At 39.6% G+C, this 19,547-nt stretch overlaps 1 long non-coding RNA gene across 1 annotated transcript; it reads right to left on the reverse strand.

Moving 5' to 3' along the window:
- Positions 1-5,709: 5,709 nt before the first annotated feature.
- Positions 5,710-19,546, reverse strand: LOC134477908 (uncharacterized). Its single transcript, XR_010050206.1, has 3 exons — positions 19,384-19,546; positions 9,901-10,105; positions 5,710-6,220 (listed from the first exon to the last, which is right to left on the reverse strand). It is a non-coding gene; the product is annotated as an uncharacterized LOC134477908 (long non-coding RNA).
- Position 19,547: the final 1 nt, after the last annotated feature.

A 19,547-nucleotide genomic window follows, 5' to 3' on the forward strand; every position in this document is an offset into this window, starting at 1 on the left:
GCGCGGAGGCGGTAGCTTCTGAGTGCTTTTCTTGGAGCCGAAGTTCTCTGGTTCTGTTCTTAGGAAAACTTTGCCCTTCTGGAATATTGCAACCTGCGGATTTGTGAGTGCAGCCGCAAGAATCAGGAATGATCTTAGACGAATTTAAAAATTAATTAGTGAGGTTGGGGATAAAGCTCAGCAGCGCAGCGCATGCCTGGCAAACAAGAAGTCCTGGGTTCGATACCAGATATCCGAAAAAAAGAACAATTAATAGTATTATTGTAGAACTCAGCACAGTATTGGGCATAAAAATTGCAAGAATTAAGTAAGAGATACTGCTTATTTAGTCCCCGACTCATCGTGCACTAATTCACTATTTTGTTTGAAGTACATATTTGTGCAATGGAGTCATTAAGGCTTAAAAAAAAGATTTATTTTTCTCTTCTTAAAACATTTTTTTTTTCATAGAAAAACAACCCTTGAGGTTTCGAGTGGTTTACAAGCACATAGAGTTGGTCGGTTTGCGCAGACTCTAGCACTACCTGGAGGAAACGAGATTCCTCTATCATGTGCCAGATGAGCCACAGCACGGGGATTGAGTAAGGAGAGGCGTTGGAGGTGGAGTAAAAAGGATGCCATTCCACAAGCGTGACACCCAACACCAGTCAGAGGAGATGAGGGACATACTCGTGACAGAAACTAGAGAACTATTTGGTTGACTGTATATAATTTAGAGGTGTCCCAAATCAGTATCTGTTGAGGAAGACAGAAAAGTGGAACTGGGAAACAGGAATTGATACTTCAGAATTTAAGATTTTTTAAATGTTGGAATTCCTTGAGTCTCTGGAAAAATTTTTGGAGCTTAGCTGTTTTGGGGGGTGTTTGTCTATTTTGCAGAAAAAACTAGTCCATGGAAGCTATAAAATTTGTGAAAATTATCAGAAAAGCTAAGACTAAAATTCAAGTACTGTACCAGACTTCTTGAAACTAAGGATCGGTGACCTACTGGGACTCTTATGTTTTCTGTAGCTAATCCAGTCAATCAATAGAGGGTTTTCTAGATATGTATTTTTTTTTTTTTTGTCTTTTTCATTTTTATCGGTACCGGGGATCGAACTCAGGATTGCCTGCTTGCAAGGCAGGCACTTATGCCCCTGAGCTAAATCCCCAGCCCCCTAGATATGTATTTGAAAGTTGTAGATAGGTAGCAAATATGTATGTTACAGTCCAAATATATGGAAATATTAATTCATCAATTTACATCCTCATACAAGTGAAATTCCCATGACTTCAATATAAAGACTACAATACCCATGTACCCTGAGAACTTTATTTGAAACTGAGGTCTCTATTTCCAAGGATCTGTTAAAAATACCCATTTAGTGTTGTCCTGTAAAACTTTAGCCCAAAATGGAATGTTTTCTTCATCATATCATCCCCTCTCTACCAAAAGCACACTACCATGTTTGAAATGCTGGATTCATTTTTCACCTCTTCTTTCTTGCTCTCTCCTGGGCGTAGTCATTAAACATTATCAATTCGGCTTCAGAGATGGCTCTTAAATCTGTACTTTTGCATTTCTCTGATTACCCCTCTTTCCAAAGACCCCTCATTTTCTCACCTATCATCATCTCACTGTTACAGAATTCTTGCCACTTCAAAGATTTTTGCAATCTGACCTCCATCCTGTTCTCCACTCTCAGTAATAACCACTTCTACAAACTCCCTCCTCAGTTTCCTTTGTATACCTCTTTATTTGGGTAAATACTTTTGCACCTGCCTTTTTCCCTAGAATGTTCTCTCTACCAGTATTTCACAAACTTTCTTGAAAATAAGAAGGAAGCAAAGTGTCCATTAATAAATAAATACTTGTACTTCTTTCTGGGTCTAAATTAGAGGGTCTGGAATGGTTCTGAGAAGCTGTATTTTTAACACACAGTCTCACATTTATTCTTCTCAGCCAAGTTTAGGAAACACTTTTGTCTCTTACTCCACCTTCAAGATGTAACTCTCACCAGGGATTTAGCCCAGTGGTGTAAGCATCTGCCTGTCAAGTATGAAGTTGAGAGTTCAATCCCTGGTACTACAAAAAAAAAAAAAAAAAAAAAAAAAAGGATGAAATTTAAAAAGATGTAATTCTCTTACCACTTTGATATATGGGAATGAAACTCCTGACCTACTATGTCTGGTATGAGTTCATGTTCTCTAAAAACAAAGAATGAATTTTAGGAACAAGGGAGGTTAAGAACAGAATATATTTATTGAGAGAAAAAAAGCTTCTGTCTGACAGAGACAGAAAAGGTCCCAAGTGGGTGACCAAGGTATTTCTGTCTTTTCTAGGGACTTTTATAGAGTAAAATCATGAGGTGAGAGGGGTTTAAGGTGGGGAAAACTGGGAACTGTTTAGATAAAATTAACTGTTTAGATAAAATTGATTACATTAGGGACAAATGTGGAAGCTAGTCACAAAAGTAGACATTCTTAGCAGTGACTCTTCCCTGAGGACAGGAATGGTGACTCCTGACTTTCCCAGGTTGATAGGGAACTATTTAGAATACCAGTCCTTTGGAGATGGGTGCATTTGTTTGATCTTTTATCTTAAGGCCTGGCACACCACAGGCAAGTCCATATCTGGACTTTTGCACTGGCTCCTTGGAGGACCTAGCCCTGTCTCCCTGCCTACAGTACTACTAACTAACTCCACTGCCTGTAACACTTTCATCTGGGAAGGCTTTCAGAAGGCATAAGCAAAATTTGGTCCTCTAGGATAGCAGCTCTCTGCTCGAGTAGTACTCGCTACTTTTCTTATTAACACTAACCTGGTGGTATTTTGCAGGCAGCTGAGCTGGTTAGAAATATCACAGGCAGTCAGACAGGGCTGGGGGTCCATGAAGGAGCCAGTGCAGAAGCCCAGACACCTTGCAACTCTGGGTGAGACAGACACCTCCTCCTGTGGGCCAGGCTTCAAGACAAAGGATCAAACAAATGCATCCACAGCCTAAGGACTGATATTCTAATTAGTTCCCTATCACCATGAGAAAGCCTGGAGTCTCCATTCCCCTAAGGAAGAGTCACTGCTCCTTAAGAATGCCTGCTTTCTACATGACTGGCTTCCCCATTTGTCCCTAATGTAATCAATTTTACCTGCACTATTAATCATATTGGCTAACCATAGTTCTGTCCCACCTTATGCCCAACTGCCTTGTGAGTTTCCAGTCCTATATGTCCGCCCTCTTTGAACTCATGATTTTACTCTCTAAAAGTCCCTAGAAAAGCCAGAGTCTTTGGCAACCCACTCAGGACCCCTTCTGTCTCTTTCAGACAGAAGCTTACTTTCTCTCAATAAATATATTCTACTCTTAACCTCTGTTGCTCCTAAAATTCATTCTTTCATGTTAGAGAACACGAACTCGTACTGGACATAGTAGGTCAGGAGTTTCATTTCCCTATATCAGTATTATAATTTATTTGCTTCACTCCCCAATTTTTCCCCCGTGGCTTTTATTAGCAACAAAATAAATCTGCCCTAAGATCAATCCAGCAATCCACTACAGAGAACCCACCATACAGCAGATATTATTCTATGTCTGATACAGAATTGAATAACACGTAGTTTCTGGCTTCAAGGAGCTCACGTAGGCTAAAACTGATTTTTTTGGTCAGCATTTAAAATCTTTCAACTCTTGGCCCAATGCACTGTTTTCTTACTGTCTTTCAAAGGCCTCTTCACACTCGGTTCTCACAGTCTCAGGTCTTTTGAACCTGCTGTTTCTGACACTTGAAATGCTCTTTGCTTTCCTATTTCAGCTTGTCCATTTCTTCTTTTGCTCTGGTTGTCACTTCAAGCATTTTTTGCTTAAGAAATTCTTTGTTCTCTCTGCCTAGAACAAATCCAGCCATTAGTACTTTCACTGTATCTTTTTCAAAGCATTTGTCCCAGACTTGATTTGCATTTGTTTGTGTGATTGTTTAATGTTTGTTCCCTCTCTAAGCTAGAAGCCTAAAGAAGCAGAAATGTGCCTGTTTTTCCTCTCCATTGTATTATAATTGCCCTGAGCCTATTTTTCAGCAAGAAATATTTTAAATTCTTTTATTCACTGGCTTTTGAATTATTACAGGTTTCAAATACTACTCCAGCTGCCTTACCTGTGTGTCTTTCAGCTGTTCAATTTACTTTGAAGTATGGTTTTACCCGTCTTACAAATCAATTTTCTACCTATTCTTGAGAGTGAACTTCAGATGTTACCACTTTTTCAGTACTTTCATTCATTTTTTTACTATAATGAAACCACTCTTTCTTTGTACTCTTTTTATTTTTGTTTGTTCTATTTGTACTGCTTTATTAAACTTGGTCATCTCCAAATTTTATCACAGTTACTGTTATGAACATCTCCCTTACTAGGATATATGTTTACAGTCTTATAATTGAGCTGATCTTTCATTCATTGGTGAATTCTTTTTTCAATTTATCACAGTGCTGTTAGGCCTTGTAAGAAACATTTGTTAATAACTAACTGATATGTAGATTGCTCTCCATATCTGAAGCATCATTTCCCCAAGGTGTTAGAATGGAAAAGTGATCACAGTCTAACCAGCTGGAAGAATAATGAGGCTATACCCTGGAGAACTGTAAACACAGACGATATATATACATGAATGCTCAGAATAGCTGTTTCTTACAGAACAAATTCAAAATCAGCCAAATGCTCACCCACAACAAAACATCAAACAAATCATGGTATAGTCAAACCATGTCACCCTTTACCATGGTGAAAACGATTTAGTTAGAACTGTGTATAAGAACATTGATGAAACTAAAAAATGTAGCACTATGTGGAAAACCAAACCCAAAGAGTGCATAGTATATAATTCCTCTTAAATAAAGTTCAAAAAGGCATTGCTAAATAGTTAGGGATCACTGCATAGTGGTGTGCCTATAAGAAAATCAGGAAAACAGCTAGTGTGCAAGAGAGAAGGGTGAGCAGCTGGAGTGACAGCTGTGGCTTGAGGAAGGGACTTTTGGAAAGTACACATGGTGATGGGGGACCTCTGGGATGTTAGCAATGCCTTGTTTGAGACCATGACTGTAGTTATGTTGGTATTCTCTGTGCAGCTCTTCATTAACTTGTCTCTGCAGTCATGGACTAGGATATCTTTAAATCTTTTGAGAAAGATATCCAGAAAAGGAATAGCTAGGTCAAATGGAATTTCTGTTTTTAGTTTTTTGAGGACTCTCCACCCTGAGTTGCCCGGTGGCTGTACCACTTTACACTCCCATCAACAAGGAAGAAGACCCTACACCCATGCAGACTCACTAGCGTTTGTTACTGATTGATTTCTTAATAGCTATTTTAACTCAGAAGGAGTATTGTTTCAATTTGCCTTTTTTGAATTGGTCAGCAACGCTGAACACTTTTTCATGTATTTATTGGCCACTTGTATTTCATCTGAGAAGTATTTGTTCATTTCAGGTGCCCATGTTTGGTTAGTTCTTTAAATTTGTGGGGGAGGTCTAATTCTTTTGAGTTCTTTATATACTGTAGAAATTAGTCCGTTGTCTGAGGAGTAACTGGAAACTTTTTCTTCCCATTCTGCCATAAATCTTACTACTTCTTAAAACCATGCTAGAAGTTTTCTTTCACCAGTGTTTTACAAGGAGTAATCAAAAGTTTAGTAAACACTGATAGAACTGTGGGGGACCCATGGCGGCTGAAAAGATAAGAAGTATGAAATATAAATGACCTTTATTTTGAGAATGCGGGGAGAGACACCCCTGATCCCCTGTGGTGTGGGATCTCCCCCCGGGGTCAGCGATCTCTCTGTGGAACACGTGGAGTGGAGGCATACATGTAGCTTAGGTTAGGGTGATGCCTGAGGGGCATTAGGGATGCATGGGTAGCCTACTGGTATTCTTTTGGCACCACAGGTAAATTCCTAGGGGTGGGGAAGATAGAGTCACAGGTAAATTCCTAGGGGTGGGGGAGATAGGAGCTCCTTGGTTCTGTCTGAGGCTTTACCAGCTACAGTGTCCTGTCTGGGCCAAAACTCTTTCATATCCTTTCTTATGAATATTATTATGAAAAGGAGCAAAGATGTCTCTCTTTACTGTTTCCTGCTGGCAGGGGACGCTGTACTGGGGTCTAGGGGAGTCGACAGGATGATGGTTGATGTCCAGGTAGAAGCTGGTGCCAGGTGTTTTAGCCAGGACAACTTCACTGGTGAATGCACATATGTTAGACTGGAAAAACAAAGAGATAAGATGTTATAAGGAGGCATGGCACTGTCATATTTAAGGACCCAGGTGAGGTAGAAGGAAAGGTGCTTTTGATTTAGACATGTCATTATATCAGAACGATGTTGAGGTAGGATCATTGTCACGGTGAGGTAGAATTCTGAAAAATAAGTGTGAGGTTAGGAGGAGTGAAGTTATTTTTTTTTTTTTAATTTTTTTTTTTTTTAGCTTTTTCATTTTTACCGGTACCAGGGATCGAACTCACGACTGTCTGCTTGCAAGGCAGGCGCTTATGCCGCTGAGCTAAATCCCCAGCCCCGAGGAGTGAAGTTATGAGAGGTGATTACTCCTCCATCTAAAAGGGTAAAAGTTAAAAGGTTAGGTAGGTAAGGCTTGTCTCTGGTATGTATGATGTGGGAGTCTTTAGGAAATATTGTTGAGAAGAAGAATAAAAATTAGAATAAGAAAGAATAAGAAATTAGAAACCAAATTGGAGAACAAAACATGACTTAGCCTGTGAACTGTGGCTGTGAGGCCTTCGTGAAACGGAGATGAATGGGCGATAGAAGATGAGATGACAACTCAGAATGATCAGATTTAGGGCTGGGAGGGCACCACTTAGCCTGAGTGATGTGAAACCAGGATAGGAATCTAGCAACTTTTATCACTGTTGAGGTTGCCAAGAATATCAGGTATGGGTCACTGTAACCTGTTTGTAGTCCTTGGAATGATTTGTTGTAACAGAACTTTAGCAAGTATATCAGCAGCGTCCCTGGTTGTGTGAAAGGCTTTTATGTATCCTGAAAAAGTATAAACAAAGGTGAGAAGACAAAATTTATCTGTCAGTCTTGACCAGGGTTGTCTGAGAAATTGGTGAATAAGAAAGGAAGGAGGTGGTCTTATATTACTGAGGAGAGGTTTACTAGTGATAACAGGTGTCAGCTGTTGAGGCCTCAGTGTGTCTAAGTCAGCCTGTATAAACACAAGGGAATAAAAAGCATTTTTAAGATTTAGGACTGTAGAGTGAGTGGTGGAGGAAGATTTGGCACCACTAGGTGGATTGGGAAGAAGCAGTCTGGGACCTGTACAAAATAGGCCTGTTTGTAAATGGCATAGGTTGACCTTTAATACTCCTAGAGATTGAGGACTTATTATAGTGGTCTGAAAACTCAGGAAGAACTCTGTACATATGGCCTCTATGTCCACAAGTATAGAGAGAATGTCTTACCTGAGACTTTTAGTGGGACTTGGACTCTGAGATGGACACCCATAAAGGGGGCTGTTGTTGACCCTGAGCCCCATCAGTCTTCGGCAGCAAGTTTAAGCAGATCTGTCAGCAATGAATCTGGAAGTGTTGGCATTTCCTTTGAGGGCTGGAAGTTAGGATGGCTTACCCACTCTCTGGTGGCTAGGACAGTCCAGTAGCCCTGGGGTAAGGTCCCAAAGGAATGCCAGGATGGGGCACTCTCTTGCCCAACGTCCTGCTGCATTTGAGACATTGTCCATGGGGCAGGGGAGGCAGCTCCACCTTGTGTTGGTTTACCTGTCTCAGAACTCCAAGTGTCACAAGTGTTATTATTATTTTTGTTGTTGAAAATATGAAAAGCCATATTAAGAAGGTCTCTGTGGAGTTTGAAGGTCAAGTTTTGCCTTTTTGTTTGGGATTTGGACTACAGTAGAAGGTATCTGTAGAATTAAGTAAGTATGCAGGAGTCAAATATAATCAACAGGGTATTTATAACAGGTCCAGAGAATTTTAGGAACTGACATGTCATTTATGTCATATATAAAAAGTATCTCTTTATGTTGTTAAAATGTCTAATGCCATCTGATTTTTAGAGGCTGGCCTGTTTAATTTTTTACTTTCTTATTTAGGAGAGAAATCAGCTATGTTATTTAATATCAGTTGAATATAGTTAATTATGGCTCAGTGGAGGGCTGAGCTAGGGCAGGCAGATAGGCTGGGAAAGGTTTAAGCTTGGCTTCTGCCACAGTGTTGGTTTTGCTGTTTTGCATATATCATATAACCCTTGTTTTGGAAAAGAGCTAGTGGTTCCCAGCAAAAGGAATTTATAATTATTTTTTAAGATCGGTGACAATACAGTATAATATAGGCAGTAAGCTCAACACAGAACACCATTGGTGGCTCACAGCTAATGGAATCCACAAATATCTCCCAATTTTAGTTGTTAAACGGGAGCTTGGTGACAACACAGTACAACATAGGCAGTAAGACCAACACAGAACACCACCAGCAGTCCACAGCAAAAGGAATTCACAAATACCTCCCAACCCTAGCTGACAAACAGGAGATTACTGAAGGCTTTAATTGATCAACAAGACTGGTAAAATTACCAGGTGGCCATTTCCATTTATCAGCCAAAGTCTTGTCTATTGCCGGCTTATTTAACCTTGATTAAATGGTTTGAGAATGTAAAAAATAGTATCTTTGAGTGAAGCCACCGAGCTGCTGTTTATCTGTTTGTGGTTTAAAGGGGCGCTTGTGTTTGGGAGATGCGCAGCACGTAAGGCAGGACGGAACTCTGAGGCTGGGTGGGTTGCGCCTAGGGTGGGGGTGGCGCATGCAGAGTGAAGGTGGGGTGAGTGCCGGGTTGTAGTGCATGGGGCGGGCTGGGACTGCCCCCGAAACATGCGCAGGGTGGCAGTGGCTGCAGCAGTGGCAGCGCATGGGCACATGGTGCATGGGGGATGGAGCTGGGAGGCGTCCCGACGTGGTGTGAAGCTGGGGCTGCTCCCGGAGGCATGGCTGGTAGCTGGACCTACACGGAGCTGAGCTGCCATGTGGAGCTGGAACTGCTTATGGGGCATGTGGATTGGGGCACGGCATTAAAGCCGAATCCGCACAGACCTGGAGCACCACATGAGAGTCGAGATACCACACGGAGTTGGGCACGTGGTGTGAAAGCCTAAAGCAGCCTGTGCATATCTCTCAACACTGTTTGGGTGCACTTTCCAGCTCGGTGGGGAATGGGTTGGCGTGCACGGCGGGGGGCGGGGGGAGAGGAAGCATGGAGGAAAGGAAATGCTGAGAAAGCTCCAAAAGGCTGCAAGGAAAGACGCTATTATCTCTTTAAGTGTGGGGAGGGGGAGGGATCCTGGAGGAGCGTGGAAGGACACACATTCCCAAAACAAAGGCTTAAAGATCGAGAGTTTTGTAAACTTGTCCTCAGTGTGATAAGCTATAAATAGGTATGGTTTTTTGAGGGGGGACAGGAAGTGGTCCCCAAGATAAAATCTGGTGTGGGGTCTGGCCCACGGAGTTACAGCCAGATGAGGCAACGGACTGCGGCCTACTAAGTTTAAAGTCGTCACTTTTTACTCTAGACCGATTGGTATTATATTGTTCCGAAACTCGTAATAATTGGTCATCACCAATATACGAGTGGATTTCATGTGGGTTTAATAACAGCTCTGCCCATGAGAACTTAAAAAGCTCTGAAGGATGTGACAGTCTCTCAGTGTGGACACAGGCTGGCCCTGGAAAACTCTGCCTTGGGCTATCTGAACCCAAAGGACATGAGAGTCTCCCAATGTGGACACAGGTTGGCCCAGAAAGACTCTGCCTTGGGCTATCTAAGGATGTGAGAGTGTCATGTGAACCCACGGAAAGGGGAAGAAAACCCACCTGGGGCCTGGCCCAGTGGCAATCTCCAGGGGTTGCTCACCTGTAGTAAATTGGGTCAGTGTTGTTTGCGAGCCAGCAGTGACAAGTTTACAGCTCCCAAGGGTAGAAGTGAGGAATTAATGCAGGATGCAGTCCGGTCCTGGTCCTGAATGACAGGGGACTCAAATTGGAAAGCCCCAGGAGTCTCTCGTCTGCTGTTCCTGGTCAGGGAACCATATGATAGAACTGTGGGGGACTGGTGACAGCTGAAAAGAAGTATGAAATATAAATGACCTTTATTTTGAGAATGTGGGGAGAGACACCCCAAATCCCCTGGGGCGCAGAATCTCCCCCCGGGGTCCGCGATCTCTCCATGGAACACATGGAGTAGAGGCATACATGTAGCTTAGGGGTGGTGCCTGAGGGGCATTAGGGATGCACAGGTAGCCCATTGGTATTCTTTTGGGGCCATAGGTAAATTCCTAGGGGTGGGGAAGATAGAGTCACAGGTAAATTCCTAGGGGTGGGAGAGATAGGAGCTCCTTGGTTCTGTCTGAGGCTTTACCAGCTACAGTGTCCTGTCTGGGCCAAAACTCTTTCAAACACTACTGCTGAGAGCCATCCAATGGAAAGCATTGTAAAAAAATATTATGGTATGTCCTTAAATTAAAGAGCAAAATAAAAGATAGATGACCGGAAACAGGGAGAGCGAGCCTTTACAAAAAGAAAAAGAGACCAAGGGATGGAGGCAGAGAGGAGGAGGGATGGCAAATGTATGAAAATAGAATTGAGATATGTTATACACCTATACTAACTTTGCACAGTAAATATAATTATATGCTGCAAACATGTACAAATAAAGATAAAAATTAAGAAAACTAGATATAGCATGACCTCATGCACCCTATTCAACAGATCTGGTACAATGTGACTTCTGTCTCTTCCTCAAAGTCAAGATGCTCATTAAAAGTAATTATTCTGACGCAGTTCAGGACACTGAGGCAACAATAGCACAGCTAAGGGTACTGATGAAAGAAGACTTCCGGGGCTACTTCAAAAAGTGGGAACTCTGGAATAAGTGTGTTTGAAGCAAAGAGGGGCATTTTGAGGAGGTAGTACTAGTGCGTCTTTTGCTGTAATGAAATCTTTAAAAAAAAGTTTATTTTCTGTATTTTTCAACCATACCTTATAGATCTGTAAGCATGAGTATAAATGACTTTGTGGAGGTCCTAAAGTGTTAGGGTGCTTTGTTGTACAATATCATATTAATAGATGGATAATAAAACAAATGAATAGGGTGATAGTTCATAATATATGCGACAAAATTATTTGTCCTTTTTATATCTCAGTTTATCTTGTATTGTTACAGAAAAACCAATATCAAACCAAATGGAAGACTCTTTGCATCAAGGAATCTAGAAGGCAGCTGTTGTTTATTATATTAGCAGACTGATAGGAATTTCAATTCCAAATCATCAGCACTCAGTTAGTTTTGGGTTCAGTTTAAATACAGTTTGCAAGTAGGAAGTACAAGGCCTGGTGTGACTGGCTACATGGATTGAATTAAGTCATATACTGTCAAGTAAACTGACTCTAAGTACATTTGCTTAAAAGGAATTGTTTATCGTGATATAGGAACATCTTCAGGCCAAGCAAACAAAGTCCTTGAAGCCAGATAGAAGTATTATATTCTCTTAATTAAGGGAAACATAAACTGAGAATTGTCAAATGGGCCTAGCACATTATCAGAAGAAAAGCAGCTGGACCCAGACAGTCCAGGATGACTGAAGTTAGCAGGCTAGCTACATAACAGGCAGCATGAACATAGGCAGAAGCTACTATTTGATTAACTCGCTATCACATGCCTGTAAGTTTGTTATTATATTATTATGCCTTTACTAATCATATAATTGTGCCCAACAGTATATCACATTCAAAATCAACTCTTGAACATTCTAAATTCAAACTTTAATAAAACTAAAACTTACTATGTGCCAAGTACTTCATGGCTTATTCCATTTAATATTTAAAATAACATTGTAAAATAAATTTTATAGGCTGTTTGTAAAAATGACTTAACTCCTGTCTCTTTAGTATCTAAAACTGCTCTGTCCCTTATGTCCTCACGCTGGCCTCTAAGGCATTTGGACCTAGCAGCTTCCTTCTCTCCCTCCTGCACCAATTCCTTTAGTCTGGAAGGTGTTCTCTGTTTCCCAAATGTTCTTGGTTTTCTCCACCTCATTTTTTAGCTCTTGAGAGAGGCTCTTAGGACTTTTCCCAGGTTGGGTTGGGTTGGGTTCTTTTTTATATGTACTGGTTTCCTATTGTTCTAACAAATTGTACAAATATAATGACTTAACGAAAACTATCTTATTATTTTAAAGTTCTAGAGACCAGAAATTCTTAAATCTACCTATTGATAGGGCTATGATCTTTCTGAAGTCTTTAAAGGGTGAATCCAGTTTTTTGTCTTAATCAGCTTCTAAAGGACTTGTACATTCCTTGTTCATGATTCCTTCTTTCATTTTCAAGTTTAGCCCAGTGGTACCCTCAAACTTCTCTATCTTCCTACCCAAATCTTTCTCCTCTCATATCCTTCTTTGGCTCTAAGTTTCTGTTTTCCTATTCTACGGATACTTATGATCAGCCTGGGCCCATCTGAAAATATTAGAACTATTTCCCCATTTCAAGAGCCTTAAACGACTCACACTCACTAAGTCTTTTTGCCATGTAAGACAGAATAGTCACAGCCTTCAAAAATTAGGAGGTGGATAACTTTAGAAGCCAATTGTTTTAATTACCCCAAAGATCTCCCACATTTCTATATGCTTCCTTATATTTGTCACAATTTCCAAGTTATATTTCCATGATTATTGATTGCTGTCTGTTGCCCTTTGTCACTTTGTTACAGGACAAAGACTACATATTATTTACTATATCTCCAACTCATCACTTAGTGCTTGACTTATAGTGAAGCCTCAAGAAATATCTGTTCACTGACTTAATGAATGAATAAATCAGTGTTGACCTATAGCTGCCCCCAAAGCCATTACAATGTTATTCTAGATTAATAAAAATATAATCTTCAAAACAAGGAATATGAACATAGTAGTTTATTTCCCCCTACTTAAAATGCTTGTTATGGTTCATTTGGGGCATAATGATTATTTTATCATTGTTTCTTTAAAGGCCACATTGCAGCTGAGAGATGAGTCTGTAGTATAACATCATCTCTCCACCCATAAGCTATGCACAGGAAGTATGCATACATCACTAAATGATGTCACTACTCATCTTAAAGCATACCATTGCTTCCCCTGTTCAAACTTAATGTCAAAAGCCCCTTAATGTCAAAAGCCCCTACCTGATCTTCTTGACCACTAATATTAGTCACTCTACGTATTTGTTAATTAGTTTTATACAGAAAAACCACTTCTAGCAATGGAAGGGCACTGGACCTCATCAAACTAAAACATATTGGCTACCCTTAGAATTAAGATGGATAACACAATCACCATGATCTGAAGAAAATATTCCTGGGATGATGTTTCTAGACTCTCTGTTCACTCTAAAATCAAATATAAGCTAGACATGGTGGAGTGCACCTGTATTCCCAGCATTTAGGCGGCTGAGGCAGGAGGATCATTGTCAGTTTGAGGCTAGCCAGAACTACATAGTGAGACCCTGAAAAAAATGAAACAAAACAAAACAATGATAAAAACCTCACTTTTCACACTGACAGCACATGCCATTCTTGGAATCCACCCAATGCTCTCTTGCAGTATCTCCTGTCTTTCTTGACTAGTGGTAAATTCTTTTTACCACCCAAGCACCAGCTTCTCACATGCTAGACCTCGTGTGGCAGTTTGCTTGGTTCTGGGTAGATACTTTTAAGTGTGAGCCATGCAAATTGGGGCATGTTGAAATGAAGGCAAAAAAGTGGTTAAGGAACTAAAAATAGTGTTGTACAAAACTTAAGAGGGTATATTTTATTTTTGACTGTCTGATTGTCATATTGGGGATGAATTCTGGGGCTTCATAGTAAATGACATCCCAGTCCCTTTTTTATTATTATTTTTTTATTTTGAGACAGTCTTGCTAAGTTGCCCATAGTAGGCTTGAACTTGTAATCCTTCTGTTTCAGCCTCCCAGTGTGCTGGAATAACAGGCGTGTATCATTATACCTGGCCCATGAGTGTTCACGATGTTTAGCGTTTAGAGCTTAGTCATAAGATGAGGAAGGGTGTGATGCAGAGAAAAACTTATCATCATACCTACTCCATCATGGTCATAGACAAAGACAGCTTTGTGTAGGTGCGTGTGTGTATATATGCATGCAGCTTATGTGTGGGTGTTGAAAAGTATCTTTTTAAGTAATCATTTTCTCCATTTAATAAGTTTGTAACATTTCTCAGGTAATTATTCTTTAGAGATATAATTGTAGTCATCTTGATTAAACATACATAATTTGGACGTGACCATTTAAATTGCATTTATTCAAGAATAACTAAACTAAATATAGATTTTTTTGGATGATGCATTAACAGGTACTAAATTTACTCAAAATTCTCACTGTAAAAAGGAATAAAATATTTTAAAAATGAACTATAAAACATTTCGAGAGGAGAAATGTTTATCTGCTTCCCTAATGCTGGGTATAATACCCGTTGCAAGATTTTTCCTTTGTCCCATGTAAGATGGACCAGACATTTTGTGAGAACTTTTGCTTACTGGTCTCAAAGTTTTAATGATTAGAACTATAGATAGATGCGTCTTCTGTCTCATTATCAGAATGATGACACAGATTGGTAGATCTAGAAAATTTCAAACATTTTTTGTGTATTGTGCCATCATTTGGATATTTTATCATCTATGTTATGTATTTTTTTCATTTATTTGTCAAAAATATTGACAGAATGCCTATAATATGCCCAGCTTTGCTCAGGGAACTGGGAACATATTACTGAGAAAAAAAAAAAAATCTCTGCTTTCCTGGGGCGTGTTCCACATGAGTATAGGACAGAAAAAAAAAAAAAAAAAAAAAAAAGAAAGAAAGAAAAGAAAAGAAAAAAAAAAAAGAAAAAGAAAAAATCAGCATAAAATATGTAGGGGAAGGCGTGGAATTTAGCTCAGTGGCCTAAGCGCCTGCCTGGCAAGTGTAGGGTCATGTGTTTGATCCCTGGTACGCAAAAAAAAATTTTTAAAAAAGGTAGTGGAAAGAACTGTGAAGAAAAATAAATCTGGAAGAGGACAGAAGTTTTGCAGACATTAGGATGTGGAAAATGATTTTAAATATGGTGGGATAAGGAGGTGATCAGAAAAGACCTAAAAAAACGGTGACAGTATTAACAATATGTGCAGCTAGGGGCTGGTTTCTAGGCAGAGACGCAGCCTGGCAAAGACTACATGTTCCAGCCACAGTGAGGGGACTGCGGGGGCCAGCAGAACAGAACAGTGGTATGCACAGGGAAGTATTGTTGAATTGAGATAAGGATGGTTATTTCTTTAGGTAGGGCTCGAGGACATTTGTGAAACCCATGGATTTCACAAGAGTGAGATACAGGAAGCCAGCAGAATATTTTGCCCAGGCCCACTCCAGCTGCAGTGTAGGGAGTCTGAGGCAGGGTGAAGGCATTTATATGAAATTCATATAAACTAGTGAGAGATGGCTGTGGCTCAAATCACAGACGAGGCGCACAGTTTTAGAAATGTTGACAAGTAGTCAGCATTCCGTATCAGAGTCCTGGAATTTGAAGATGGATGGGAGGTGGTCATAGCAGACTTAAGGTTTTTGGTTTGAGTGGAAGGAAGACAGAGGTTATTAATTGAGAAAGGAGGGAACAGCACTGGGGAGAAGTGTGTGTTTCTTGATTAGGAACAAAATTAATTCATGTGATTATACTCATGTATAATGACATTCTGGTGGTAAAGGAAGGTGTAAAACTCAGCTTTGAGTAGGTTGTACAGTAAGAGTGACACTGAGGTAGGGGGCCGCATCTCATTTTAAATCCATTAAATGGTTGGTGTAGCAAAGAAACACTTAATCTGCTGTGATAAACCTTAGAGTTTTAAACTTCTATCTGATCAGGGATGAAATGAGCATGGATACAGAGCTACATAGGGAAAACTCAGCCACAGGCACCATATATTTTTCATTATGAATGAGGGCAAAGTTTTATTTTTGCAAAATTATTATTTTTGTAATGTCTACTTTTGTCCTCTTGATTGTAATTGAGTATTACAGACCATCAGTATTCTGGTCTAAGAAACAAAAAGAACTGCTGGTGAAAAGAATGTGTACATGCTTGTTGAGCTGGTTAATAAATATCTATTTGATGATTATTCTGCAGTATGTTTAAAAGATAATTCTTCTTGTGTTGCTTTAGCAAGCTCATTTGGCATTCTAAAAATGGATGCAATTTCAAGGGGTAGCCAAAATGTATCAATTAACCTGACATCGAGGTCTTTTTAACAGATCTATAAATTTCTAATTTCCTTTACCATCTTAACCATGGTAAATCATCCAGAACAAGATCATTCTTTTTGAACAACAGCCTCCTTATTAGTTGAGATCAATTGAGATTAGAAAATGAAAAATACACTAGATACTGAGAACTGTTTATGAAACTACATTTGTAGGATGAGTATTGAATGAAGATTAATGTATTATTTTCAGCTTTTAAGCCATTGATTTAAAAATTTATTTTCTACATCTCACTGACAGATTAAACACTAATATATGTTTGGATGGTTTACTTGCTTGCAAGTATTAACTTTTCCCTGCTGAATTTATGTATTAAGGGAAGGGAATGATTTTTAATTTAAATGTATCTTGCATTGCATACCATATGGTCTTCTAAAAGTGCTACATAATAAATTGAGATTTTTTTCATTAAATTATAAATTAATAAGTAGGCTCTTTAATTTCTGATTAATTCCTATTTTTTCTCCAGCGAAAGTATAGGATCCTTAGCATCTGGTACAGAATCTACATGATCTGGACTTTGCCTACATTTGAAGGCAGTTTCATCACACTGTCCAATCTCCAAACCCCAGTTGCTCTATCATTATTTTAATTTCTAATGCTACAGACTCAAGATATTTGTACTTAGTGATTATCATTTTACTTTTCTAATAGCCTCCACTTTTTTCCATACAGCATATTTAGTACACTATTTCCTTCATTAATTAATTATGTCTTCTCAACTAGAAAGTAGGCTACAAAATAGTTGGATTTTTATCTTCTTATTTACTATTAAATTTCTGCACTTAGAGCTATGTTGGTTAAATATAATGTACCTAGACAAAAATACATGAATAATGAAACAAATAAAGGAAGAAATGAGTGATCGCTTATCCTGGAACACTAGCTTCCTTTCTGCAAAGTCAGGTAAGTTCTATTTGTCATTGAAATCTCCACTTAAATGGAACTGTTTCTAACCATTCTTTGAAGAGAAAACCAGTTTCTTTTATTATTTATTCCCATAGTTCCCATATTTTTCCATAGAACTTAATAGAACTTTAACTTATGAAGTCTGTTTTTTGTGAGATAATTTATTTAACTTCTGGCCTCTTCCTTAAACTGTAAGATATACTGGAACAGAAAAGGTGTATTTTATCTTGTTCTTAATCATATCCTCCAAATACTACCAGCACAATGGCTATAGCATGCACATACTTGTCGAGTGTATGATGATGAACAATGGATGGGTGCTCACCTCCTCACTGTAACTTTCAGGCCCTCTTTTCCATTGTTCAATGTTCTTTCAATAAACAGCACAGTCAGTCTACCACAAAGCAGTGTTTTAGAATCCTATTTGACTATAACCTTCCACAAATTCAGTAACGCTTCTGGGGTCTCTTAAATGTAATAAACTCCTAACAGCCTCTTTACTCATTTTTTTTTTAAAATTAAACACATTTTAAATGAATTTCTCCTCTAGACCAACTCAGGGGGAATGAGGTCATGTAAATAATAAAAATATCATGGGTTTTAAAACCTTTTACTCTTATTCTCTATGTCAGTGTGGCCCAATAACCAAGTCAACCCGATACTTTATCTCAAATGGAAACAGCATTGCCTATTTTGCAGGTTTTATGTAGAAATTGATAATGTAGTGTAGCATGCTTGCCACACAGCAGTTCAAAAGATGTCACTATTCCCTGGAAAGAAAGTGAGTTCTTGGAGGAGAGACTCTGCTTGTACTCTTATTATGTATTACATAGAAAACACTCAAGGCCGGGTCAACAGACTGGCAGTGTGAACTATCGTAGAATATGAGCTAGTTCTCAACTTTATTTAATCAAGAAAATAAATGCCAAAAATACTGATGACATTTTGAGAAAACAAAAATATATACTTGTTACTGTTTATGATTATACTAAATTAGAGTAAAACAGATACCATCTGTGTTTTTGATGGCCAGGCAGAAAATGGTAAGAAGTGACTTGCTTGGATTACTCAGAAATTATAAGAGAGAGAGAGAGAAAGAGAGAGAGAGAGAGAGAGAGAGAGAGACAGAGAAAGAGAGACAGAGAGAGAGACAGAGAGAGAGAGAGAACCCATGCACGTGTGTAGTGTACTAGTAAGCCTCCTATGAAAATGTTCATTTTCTTTGGCAAAAATTGATCCTGTTTGTACAATGCCAGATAACATGGGTTCATTTGCTGCTCTGTGTTAATATGATGGCGGGCAAAATTGTGATATTGATCTTGGATATCAAGGTGAATTTGTCACAGTAATGGATGCCATTTTCCCCTTTAGCAGAGGTTGGCTAATGATCACAAATAGGTTCTGATAATGTTGGATAATGTTGCTTATGCAGTGTACCATGTTTGTCTATGAAAACTAGAACACAGACTCAATTCTACATGCTACTTCTTTGTAGCATGCTTAATATACAGGTGTCCAGTGGTCCAGCATCCACAATCATTCTACCCTGCTGTCCAGGCATTTTGACATGGTGTTTTGTTTGCAGCTGTACCAGATGGGACAGAGATAAGGAACATGAGCAAAATGATGCTTTTTTTTTTCTCTAGGATATTCTTCATGTTACGTTACTTGCATGTCTAGGAAAGTATCTGACAAAGATTTAAACACACAGGATAGCCCCACAGAAAGCTTTTTCCTACACTGGCGATCATGCTTAAAGTTTAACATTCTAGTTATAGAAGTAAGCTCAACCTGCAAAACACTCCTAAGTCCTGACATTAGGAAGAGAGATGACCACCATCTTTCATCCACTTGAAGCCATGTAAAGATGATCAGGTCACCTGGCAGCCAGGCCCACATCAACCAGCAGGGACCACAGGAACACAAACAGGCTCAGCATGCCCAGTGGCTTCTGACTTACTGGGGCAGGCAGATGTCCCCAAAGTCACACATCTTCCCCTAACCAGCACTTAGAGGAAATTACCTGAATGTTCTTGTTCACAAGAAGAGACCCGAGTATGAGAACACTGTGCGCACACGCACACACACGCACACACACACACACACAAGTACAAGCATACGATAAAGCACGTTGATATGCATTACACACACCTTTCAGGCCTGGCACCAGAGCTCGCACCACTGGTTTCTTTTCTCTGAGCGACTCACAAACCAGCTCTCCATCCCCGGTGCGTCCCAGTGCGGACAAAGCCGTCTTCCCTCGGTTCCCAACCCTTCTCAGCTCAGCCAGCTCCCCGCGGGCCGGTGGCGCCGGC

The sequence above is a fragment of the Cavia porcellus genome, unplaced genomic scaffold, assembly GCF_034190915.1.
Source record: "Cavia porcellus strain 051 isolate PalLab524CR breed Dunkin Hartley unplaced genomic scaffold, mCavPor4.1 scaffold_10, whole genome shotgun sequence".
In the NCBI taxonomy this organism is placed as follows: Eukaryota; Metazoa; Chordata; class Mammalia; order Rodentia; family Caviidae; genus Cavia; species Cavia porcellus.